The sequence below is a fragment of the Chiloscyllium plagiosum genome, chromosome 9 (genome assembly GCF_004010195.1).
Source record: "Chiloscyllium plagiosum isolate BGI_BamShark_2017 chromosome 9, ASM401019v2, whole genome shotgun sequence".
NCBI classification, from domain to species: Eukaryota; Metazoa; Chordata; class Chondrichthyes; order Orectolobiformes; family Hemiscylliidae; genus Chiloscyllium; species Chiloscyllium plagiosum.
This window is the reverse complement of record NC_057718.1, coordinates 72,860,164-72,869,423: the sequence shown is the minus strand read 5'-3', so window position 1 is coordinate 72,869,423 and position 9,260 is coordinate 72,860,164. Positions and strand designations below refer to the sequence as shown.

Below are 9,260 nucleotides of genomic sequence, written 5' to 3'. Positions count from 1 at the left end.
TGGGGACGTGGACCTGACTGGGTAGTCACAGAGGGAACAATCCTTACAGAAAGCAGATGGGGTAGGGAGGGAAATATATCTCTGGTGGTGAGGTCCATTTACAGGTGGCAGAAATATCGGCAGATGATGCAGTATATATGGACATATATATACTGTTGACTGTTTGACTGATTGTAGCATCAATATAGCAGAGGAAAAGGTGGGAGTGGTGCCGGTGTAACTCTAGAAGAGAGATTATTTTACGTCGTCGACAAAGAGACAGGCATAGCTGGGGCCCATGGCTATCCCTTTCATCTGGAGGAAGTGGGAGGATTCGAAGGAGAAATTGTTGAGGGTGAGGACCAGTTTGGCCAAATGAATAAGAGTGTCAGTGGAAAGGTACTGGTGGGGACATTGGGAGAGGAAGAAACAGAGGGCTTGGAGGCCCTGGTCGTGGCGGATGGAGGTATAGAGGGACTGGATGTCCATGGTGAAGATGAGGTGTTGGGGGTCAGGGAAACAAAGTCTTCCAGGAGGCGGAGGAAGTGGGTAGTGTCCCAAACGTATTTGGGGAGTTCCTGGACAATAGCTGCATAATTAACTAACCACCACAGTATGCCTCAACAAAGATTAGCAGACAATGCTTCCTTTACAGCACAGAAATAACTAGACTAGATAAGACATTACTGGATATTCTAACTGACCTTCAAGTGCAGGTGCAAAAACTCGGTTCATGAGATGAGTGACTTGAGTATTGGAAAACAAAGTTGGTTCCCAAGAAATATCATTGGCCTGAGTTGCTGTCAATAAAGTTATTTCATTAATTGAGTGGTAATTGTCTGAATGTACTGAATGATTATGGCCTGTACCTTTCTTTAAAAAGAGTATTAAAAATGACTTTGTTTCAAGCCATGTGCGCAGTTCCTTAGAGGAGCACGGAAGTGTTTAACCTCTGTGTTTCTGGACGATCTGTACATTTCTGGCTGTATGAGAAATAAAGTGTGAAGTCTTAAAGGATGAGACTGATTGCAAGCGTTTATTGATCGATCACAGAACAGAGAGAGCACCCTCCTCCCCACCCCCGGGGGAGGGGGAGTCCCAGATCTTCAGTTGGTGCTTTGACTCTGACTCGGCACGGATGGATTGTGGGCAGTGGTGTAAGAGCCTTGAGTCCTCCACTATTGAGTTTAGAGGAATCGGCCAGCCAGATGTGAGTATTCTATCCGTTTGGTTTTCCTCTCATTCAAGTCGTGGTTGACTCGGCCCCTTGCTGCTTATCATCTAACTCCAGCTGAGAAGGATTAGCCTTGGTAAGAATTCATTCAGAAAAGATTAAAGACCGCCGGGAGTCAGGGTCTCCCACTAACAGGTCGGGGACTATGGATCCGATAGAGTTGGGGTCTCTTAAAAAAGGGAGATGAGTCAGGGACTCAGATTCGGTCGGATTGGTGTTGTCTACATTGATTCCCAAATTGTTTTGTGAAAGACGATACAAAGACCCCTCTCACCTCTATGTGTTGTACTAATGAAAGAATTGACTAAAGGAAGTAAAGCAGTAGCATTAAATCTGGGCCTCACGTGCAGAATCATTCTGTTTCAGGATGAGACCAGGTCTTTGCTTAATTTTAGTTATAATCCAAACCTAACATTAAAGAAAATCACTTCAGACTTTAACATTTGCTCATTGAGTGGAGGAATTGCATGAACCTTATTTAATTTAGTTAAATTTTGTAAAACTGGAAGTATAAAGATAGATCCAAAATATCCCAAACCAACAGCATTGTTTTCAGAAAATGATACTAGCAGATTTAATTTTTGTTAATTTTAAGACTGCTGTGTCTCATTGGTGATTATGGTGTGCCAGTCGTAGCTTTATTTTATATCAATTCCCCTCCCTCAATGACAAACGAAGTTTGTTTAACATTAGGTGGTGATAAATCATGTGACAAAATTAACATCTATGTCTTTGGAGTCGGCCATTATTCGTGCATTACAAGTTTTTTTGCTACCATGCGAGTAGACAAGACCTTTTAAGGCAGCTGCAGTCATTACACGGTCTGTAGCCTGACCATGACTGGTCAGGATCGCTTAAGGAACCTAATCCGGGATTTAAATTAAGGAACTAGAACCAGGTAATGATAATGGATTTCAGAGTTGGAAACTGTATACATTTTACATTTAAATATTGAATACTGAACAAATGAATTTCCGGTTTATATTGATGACTTTTAAAATGTCTTAGTCACTTGTTCAGTTTCCACCCCTGAATTACCGATAATGATTATTTTATTTATTATTTGTTAATAATCAATTGTACTAGCCCTGAATCACAAAATCAGAATTACAGAGGAACCTCCATTATCCGAACAAGATGGGCAGGCATTATCATTCGGATAATTGATTATTCGGTTAATTGATTCAATGCCTCTCCTCTGGGGCTCAGAGTTTTCTGAAGTTTCCTTTTTCCTTGTTCTGCCTGCCTTGATCCCTCTCTCTGTCTCAGGATTTGTTTCTGAGCAGACACATACTTGTGTGTAAGGGTCCTTCAGCATTGCTGAAGCCTTCCCCCACCATCAGTTCAATGGGTTTGACACAGTGGGCATTTGCTAAGTCCACGCCCCGTTTAGGAGAATAGGCAGCAGCATACCGTGTGCAATTGCCCTCAGCCCCTGTCTGTCCCCACCTTCCATCCGCCCTGCCATCCTCTATGCGCCCGCCCAAACCCGTGCAACCCTGTCCCCTCCCCTGCCGCTAGGACACCAACAGTAAGCCTTCTGCTACACATACACACACTTTACTGCAACTTTTTGACTGGTTCCACCTTTGCCCTGTACAGGACAATGTTGGAGAGATTATCTGGGGAAAGGGGGTTGAAGGAACACCCCTGTGGATAACTCCAGGGAAGGTATGGGGTGCAGGATGGGGGAGAAGAGAGAGAGAGAGAGAGAGAGAAAGAAAGTGGGTGGGTGGTCAGTCATTTGGAGTCAATGTCTGGACTCCCATCAATGTCCAGGACTGTTGTCAGCAGCATTTCAGTCAGCCAAGTTACTTTTAATCATTGTAAACAAAAGACGCAATTGGTGTTGAAACACCTCTTTGATGTAATGTTTCTATCGGACCTTAAGAGCTTCGGATAATCTGAAATTCGGATAATTGATATTCGAATTACCAAAGTTCGTCAGGATTGCTTGGTTTTATTCCTTTACACATCGTCAGTGACCTGTCTCATTACCTCATGGTTAATTTGATGTATGGCTGCATTAATTTGTTGCTAACTAAAGAATAGAAAAATACTTTACTGGCCAGTTGAAGGAATTCTGCATGTGATTGAGAGACAGAGGTATGTATAGCAGATGGAACTCCCAAAAGTTGGGAAGTGTTTAGAGCTGGATAAATGAAAAAATAAAAGGGACAGGAGGTGAAAAAAAAGGGACATGAGACACAGTTTAAGGCCACTAAGGTTGAGGAATATACAAAAAGGGTTAAAGCAACAATGCTATAAAATTCTACTCGGAAACCTGAGCCTTTGTCTAGCATACCGACTCTATTTGAGGATGGAAATTTTATTCCAGGTACAAACCTTTCCTTCTTTTGAAAATGAAGCATCCAGTCTTCATAGTAGATATCATGGGGATGAGTGGCCTGTGCCATCCTAAACCAGGACCCATCTCGGGAATTAGAGTAATGTTAATGGAGCATGCCCCTGACCACAAGAACAAACTGACCCAATTTGCTCAATATGCCCAATGGTGATACAAATGTAAATGCAGCAAAATTCTGGGAGTAGCCTGAATACGAATGACTTGTGTTACAAGATTAAAATATGTGGCTATCTGTCTGACGGAAGTGGTATACAATTGATAAATAATCAAGAAGCTCAATCACCTTTGTTTAACTCTATGCCTTTGCAATGTTTTCCTCCTGGTGACACTGACATAAAGTCATAGAATCATAGAGATGTACAGCATGGAGACAGACCCTTTGGTCCAACCCAGCCATGCTGACCAGATATCCCAACCCAATCTGGTCCCACCTGCCAGCATCCAGCCTATATCCCTCCAAGCTGGAGGAAGAGCGCCTCATCTTCCGCCTAGGAACCCTCCAACCACAAGGGATGAAATCAGATTTCTCCAGTTTCCTCATTTCCCCTCCCCACACCATGTCTCAGTCAAATCCCTCGAACTCAGCACCGCCTTCCTAACATGCAATCTTCTTCCTGACCTCTCCGTGCCCACCCCCACTCTGGCCTATCACCCTCACCTTGACCTCCTTCCACCTATCGCATTTCCAACGCCCTCCAAGTCCCTCCTCCCTACCTTTTATCTTAGCCTGCTGGATACACTTTCCTCATTCTTGAAGAAGGGCTCATGCCCGAAACGTCGATTCTCCTGCTCCTTGGATGCTGATTGACCTGCTGCGCTTTTCCAGCAACACATTTTCAGCTCTATATCCCTCCAAAACCCTTCCTATTTATATACCCATCCAAATGCCTTTTAAATGTTGCAATTGTACCAGCCTCCACCACATCCTCTGGCAGCTCATTCCATAAATATACCACTCTCTGTGTGAAACAGTTGCCCCTTAGGTCTCTTTTATACCTTTCCCCTCTCACCCTAAACCTATGCCCTCTCGTTCTGGACTCCCCGACCCCAGGGAAAAGACTTTGTCTATTTATCCTATTCATGCCCCTCATAATTTTGTAAACCTCTATAAGGTCATCCCTCAGCCTCTGACGCTCCAGGAAAAACAGCCTCTCCTTATAGCTCAAATCCTCCAACCCTGGCAACATCCTTGTAAATCTTTTCTGAACCCTTTCAAGTTTCACAATATCTTTCCGATAGGAAGGAGACCAGAACATTCCAACAGTGGCCTAACTAATGACCTGTACAGCTGCAATACAAACAGTATGAACTAGTCCAGGAATTTCCAGTTGCAAATGAGGTGAGCAGTGGTTTTCTAATGGAATGGCCGGAACCAGACACAATGCAAGTTACAAGTAATACTGATTATTTCCAGTGTCCTCACGATCCCAAATGCTGTGTGCCAGCCCTGACAGTGTTGATTGGGAACAGGATACCCACTGGGGTTTTAACCTACCTCAGATGCCCAGTATGTTGCACTGCTTCAGATGATACCTTTTAGAAGTGCAGATTCAAATATATGGATTAGTAAGAATATGAAATGCTGAATTAGCTGCCATTTAGAAACCTTATTAACCTTACCCTGCTATGTCAATTTTCAGACTTCATTCTTTGCTTTTCTTTTTCTTCTTCGATCGTAATTGCTACCACTGCTGAGCAACATTTTCCTGAGGGGACCCTGAAAATGGGAACAGGCAGGCCCCAGTGAGACTTCCTTTGAGACTGGGAAGAAGACAGCAAAATTCTCCAGAGACAAATGGAAAAAGTTAATTGCTTTAACTTTGAAATGTGGCCACTGAGGAATGATGTGTCTTTAATGTTGCCTTGGAGCTAATGTGGGGAGTCGACATGCTTGCATCCTTGACTCTTCATTGTGCTCTTTTTGGAGCCTTGTGGGAACACAGAGAATTTACCCTCATGGGACAGCGTTCTAGTAATGTTGAGAGTGTATTGCTGGAAAAGCACAGCAGTCATCAAAATGTTTGCTGAGGCAACTGATACAGTTTCCAAAGTAATGGGCAGATGGATGCAGCTGCCAAACAGGCATCCTTACACCCCAAACATCTGGTCCCATTGGGCCCCCAGCAAAACTTTGATACAGACAATATGGGGATAGATATGCCAGACCTGGGTAAGGTCTATGACAATGGACATGGTGCAGCCTCCAACCTCAATGGGAGGGGCCCTTCCAGGTTCTCCTCACCACCCTGATTGCTGAGAAGGTCGCTGGGCACCTCCATGATTGCAAGGTTATCAGGCAAGTCACTTGCAAGGGGGGAGATGATGAAGATCAAACTTACCCTGCTATATGGACTCATCATCACCGGCATTGATGCTCAGGCAATTTACCCATGTGATTTTGAGCAACCAGAAACTGTGAACCATTTATGCCGAAAAAATGTCCTTGTGTGTCGAGAGACTGATTCCTTTGATGCGTGGAGCGTTGCCAAGAATGACTGCCACAATGGTCAACTGCATCCAGAAGATCAGATAGTTCATCTATAGGACAGGTCTCAATGGTCTTTACACTGTCAAGGTGTTTTATGCCAGTTTGATTTCAGTTGTGCTATGGGCGGTCCTGGCAAGCCTTGCCTCTATTCAAAGAGGTCTAAATTGACATCTCGCAAAAGAGAAAAGGGGGGACATAGTATCTTTCACTAACAATTTGTTTCTTCAAAGTCACAATGAAATATTTGTCTGAGATGAAATGGTCGGTTATGTCCTCATTTGGACAATAACCACATCTCTTACCAAAAGACCCATCTCTTTTTATTGAGAAGCTTTCACCCTAAGCACTCAGGACAACCATACTTTGTAGCCATGATTACCCAAATGTTCAGGGAAGTCACAAAGACAGGACTGAAGGACATGCTTTCAGAATTACATCTATTTTCCCAACAAAACTGGTACACCCTCGACTACCTACTCACCAAAGAGGGTGGAGTTTGCACCATAGTAAAGGGCAAGTGTATGATGGGGATTACTAGCCTCATTGTGAACATTACCAAACATGTAGATAATATCTGCACCTTCGTCAATCAAATGACAGAAAGCACTGGATAGGGAGATTGAGGTTGATAAATCTGGCCATGTATATTGGTATTATTTTAATTTGCCTCTTTGCTAGCATTGCCATTGTTAAATGTATTATTGCCAAGCTAATGACTTCTGTTGACAACATTGGCTCCCCCCAGAAGACTCTTCTCTGTCCAAATGAAGATGAGGAGATGCAATTGCCTACTCCTGCTTCCTCCTCAGAGGAGAAGGAAGTATGGCAGTCTCCAGAGTCCATTCGATTCGATGAGGCCATAATTCCTGATGAAGGGATTTTGCCCAAAACATCGATTTTCCTGCTCCTCGGATGCTGCCTGACTGCTGTGCTTTTCCAGCAACACTCTAGATTCTGATTTCCAGCATCTGCAGTCCTCACTTTTGCCTATTCGATTGGACTGATCTAATCTATGCCCTCCCATCCTACGGTGTGGTCATGGAATGATCAAAAGGGGGAGATGAGGATCTGAAATCTGAATACAGGCTGGGGTAACCAGCTGTTGTCAGGAACAATCACTTAATACAGAGGAACTTCGATTATCCAAATACCAATTATCCAAAAATCGGATTATCCAAAGGAGATCTCGAGTTCCCAACAGAAACATTACATCAAAGGTGTGTGTCCAACACTGATCACTTTGGACGGGATTGGGGGTGAGTGGTGGACGGCGTTGAACTGGATTAGCGGGTGGGCAGAGGATGGTGTTGGAGGGCCGGTGGGTTTGGATGGGTTTGGGGGGGTGGGGGCTCGCTCATGCTGTGATGCTACCTTATCTCCTGAACAGGGAGCAGACTTTACAGAAAACTCCAAGCCCCAGAGGAAAGGCATTGAATCAATTAACCGAATAATCAATTATCCGAATGAAATAGTGCCCACCCATCTCATTCAGATAATCGAGGCTCCTCTGTACATGCTCTTACTAACAGGTGGCAATAAAATGGCATCTCAATGCAAATAATATGACAAAATGGCTTCTAGGCTGCAAATTCTAGCTGCATAAAATGGCTTTTAACCTTGCTATAGCTGCATAATTTATTAACCACAGTCTGCCTCAACAAAGATTAGCAGACAATGCTTCCTCGACAGCATAGGAATAACTAGACTAGATAAGACATTACTGGCCATCCTAATTGACTTTCAAGTGCAGGTGCAAAGACTTGATTCGTGAGGTAAGAGTGGCTTGAGCGTTGGAAAACAAAGTTGGTTGCCAGGAAAATAAAATTATTTTGTTAATTGATTGTTAATGTCTGAATGCATTATACAATTACGGCCTTAAGAAAAGTATAAAAATGTCTTTGTTTTAAGCCATGTGCACAGCTCCTCTGAGGAACACGGAAATGTTTAACCTCTGTGTGTCTGGTCGATCTGTGCCTGGCCGTATGAGAAATAAATTGTGAAGTCCTAAAGGATCAGACTGATTGTGAGTGTTTATTGACCAATCACAGAACAGAGAGACCACCCGCCCCCTCCACAGTCCAGATCTCCAAACTGACTTCAAGAAGGCATTTGTTCAACTGTCCCCTCAATGCATTTGAAGATTCCAACAGAGGTGCTGATGATTGAATTTCTATAGTGCTCTTATGTTTCACTTATACATAGTCTAGGCCCTACTCTGAGGTCATCTGCCCTATATACTATGATTTTTTTTTTGACTTGAAGAGATTTATGCTGTTACATACCCACTGCTGACATTTGTTGAGGGCTGAGCTGGTATAGTTGATCCGGTATTGCATTTCTTCATCAATTTGAGGGAGGTGGCTGCCAACGCTTTGTGTCAGTAAACCAGACTGAATACTTCACCCCCTGAAATGCTCCTATGACAGATTTTCTGTGTTCATTTCTCCTGCAGTGCAAAGATGGTGAGGTCAGTTATGCTTAATGTATCTGTTTTCCCATGAGCCATTATTAGAAACTTTGAAATGAAAGAGAAATTCTGAAGAAACTCAGCAGCTCTGGCAGCATCTGTGGAGGGAGAAACAGAGTTAATGTTTTGAGTCTAATATAAATTTGCTCTCTTCACAGTTGCTGTCAGACATGATGAGTTTCTCCAGCATTTTCTCTTATTAATTTTGGATTTCCAACATCTGCAGTATTTTTATTTATTTGATACTTTGATCCTGTTGCCGCATTTGTCCAGGCTTACCATCATTACCATTTTCACAAGCTTGCATCACTTTGATTTCTTCCCTCATCTAAGCATTGGCAGTGGAAAATAATCGCCTTATGTCATGTTTGGCTTAAAAAGTGTATTTCCACAGCAGATAGTTAAGGTTTAATCATTAAGGGTTAATTGGACATTACAATGAGCAATTGAAGAAAGTAAGAAATTCTATGGAAAGCAGGCCTAATGCAAAAACAACCTGGCTTGGCTGTAAGTTAACTGTTGAAAATGTGTTGCTGGAACAGCGCAGCAGGTCAGGCAGCATCCAGGGAACAGGAGAATCGACGTTTCGGGCATAAGCCCTTCTTCAGGAATGAGGAAAGTGTGTCCAGCAGGCTAAGATAAAAGGTAGGGAGGAGGGACTTGGGGGAGGGGCGTTAGAAATGCAATAGGTGGAAAGAGGTCAAGGTGAGGGTGATAGGTCAGA

At 43.3% G+C, this 9,260-nt stretch overlaps 1 protein-coding gene across 2 annotated transcripts in view; it reads left to right on the top strand.

Annotated features, from left to right (window-relative positions):
* Positions 1–1,035: 1,035 nt before the first annotated feature.
* The window catches only part of dop1a (DOP1 leucine zipper like protein A), a 377,089-nt gene continuing 368,864 nt past the window's right edge, over positions 1,036–9,260 (top strand). For both annotated transcript variants that reach the window (XM_043696201.1, XM_043696197.1), the window contains exon 1: positions 1,036–1,189. The gene's annotated coding sequence lies outside the window, so the exon portion shown is untranslated. The remainder of the gene's footprint in view (positions 1,190–9,260) is intronic.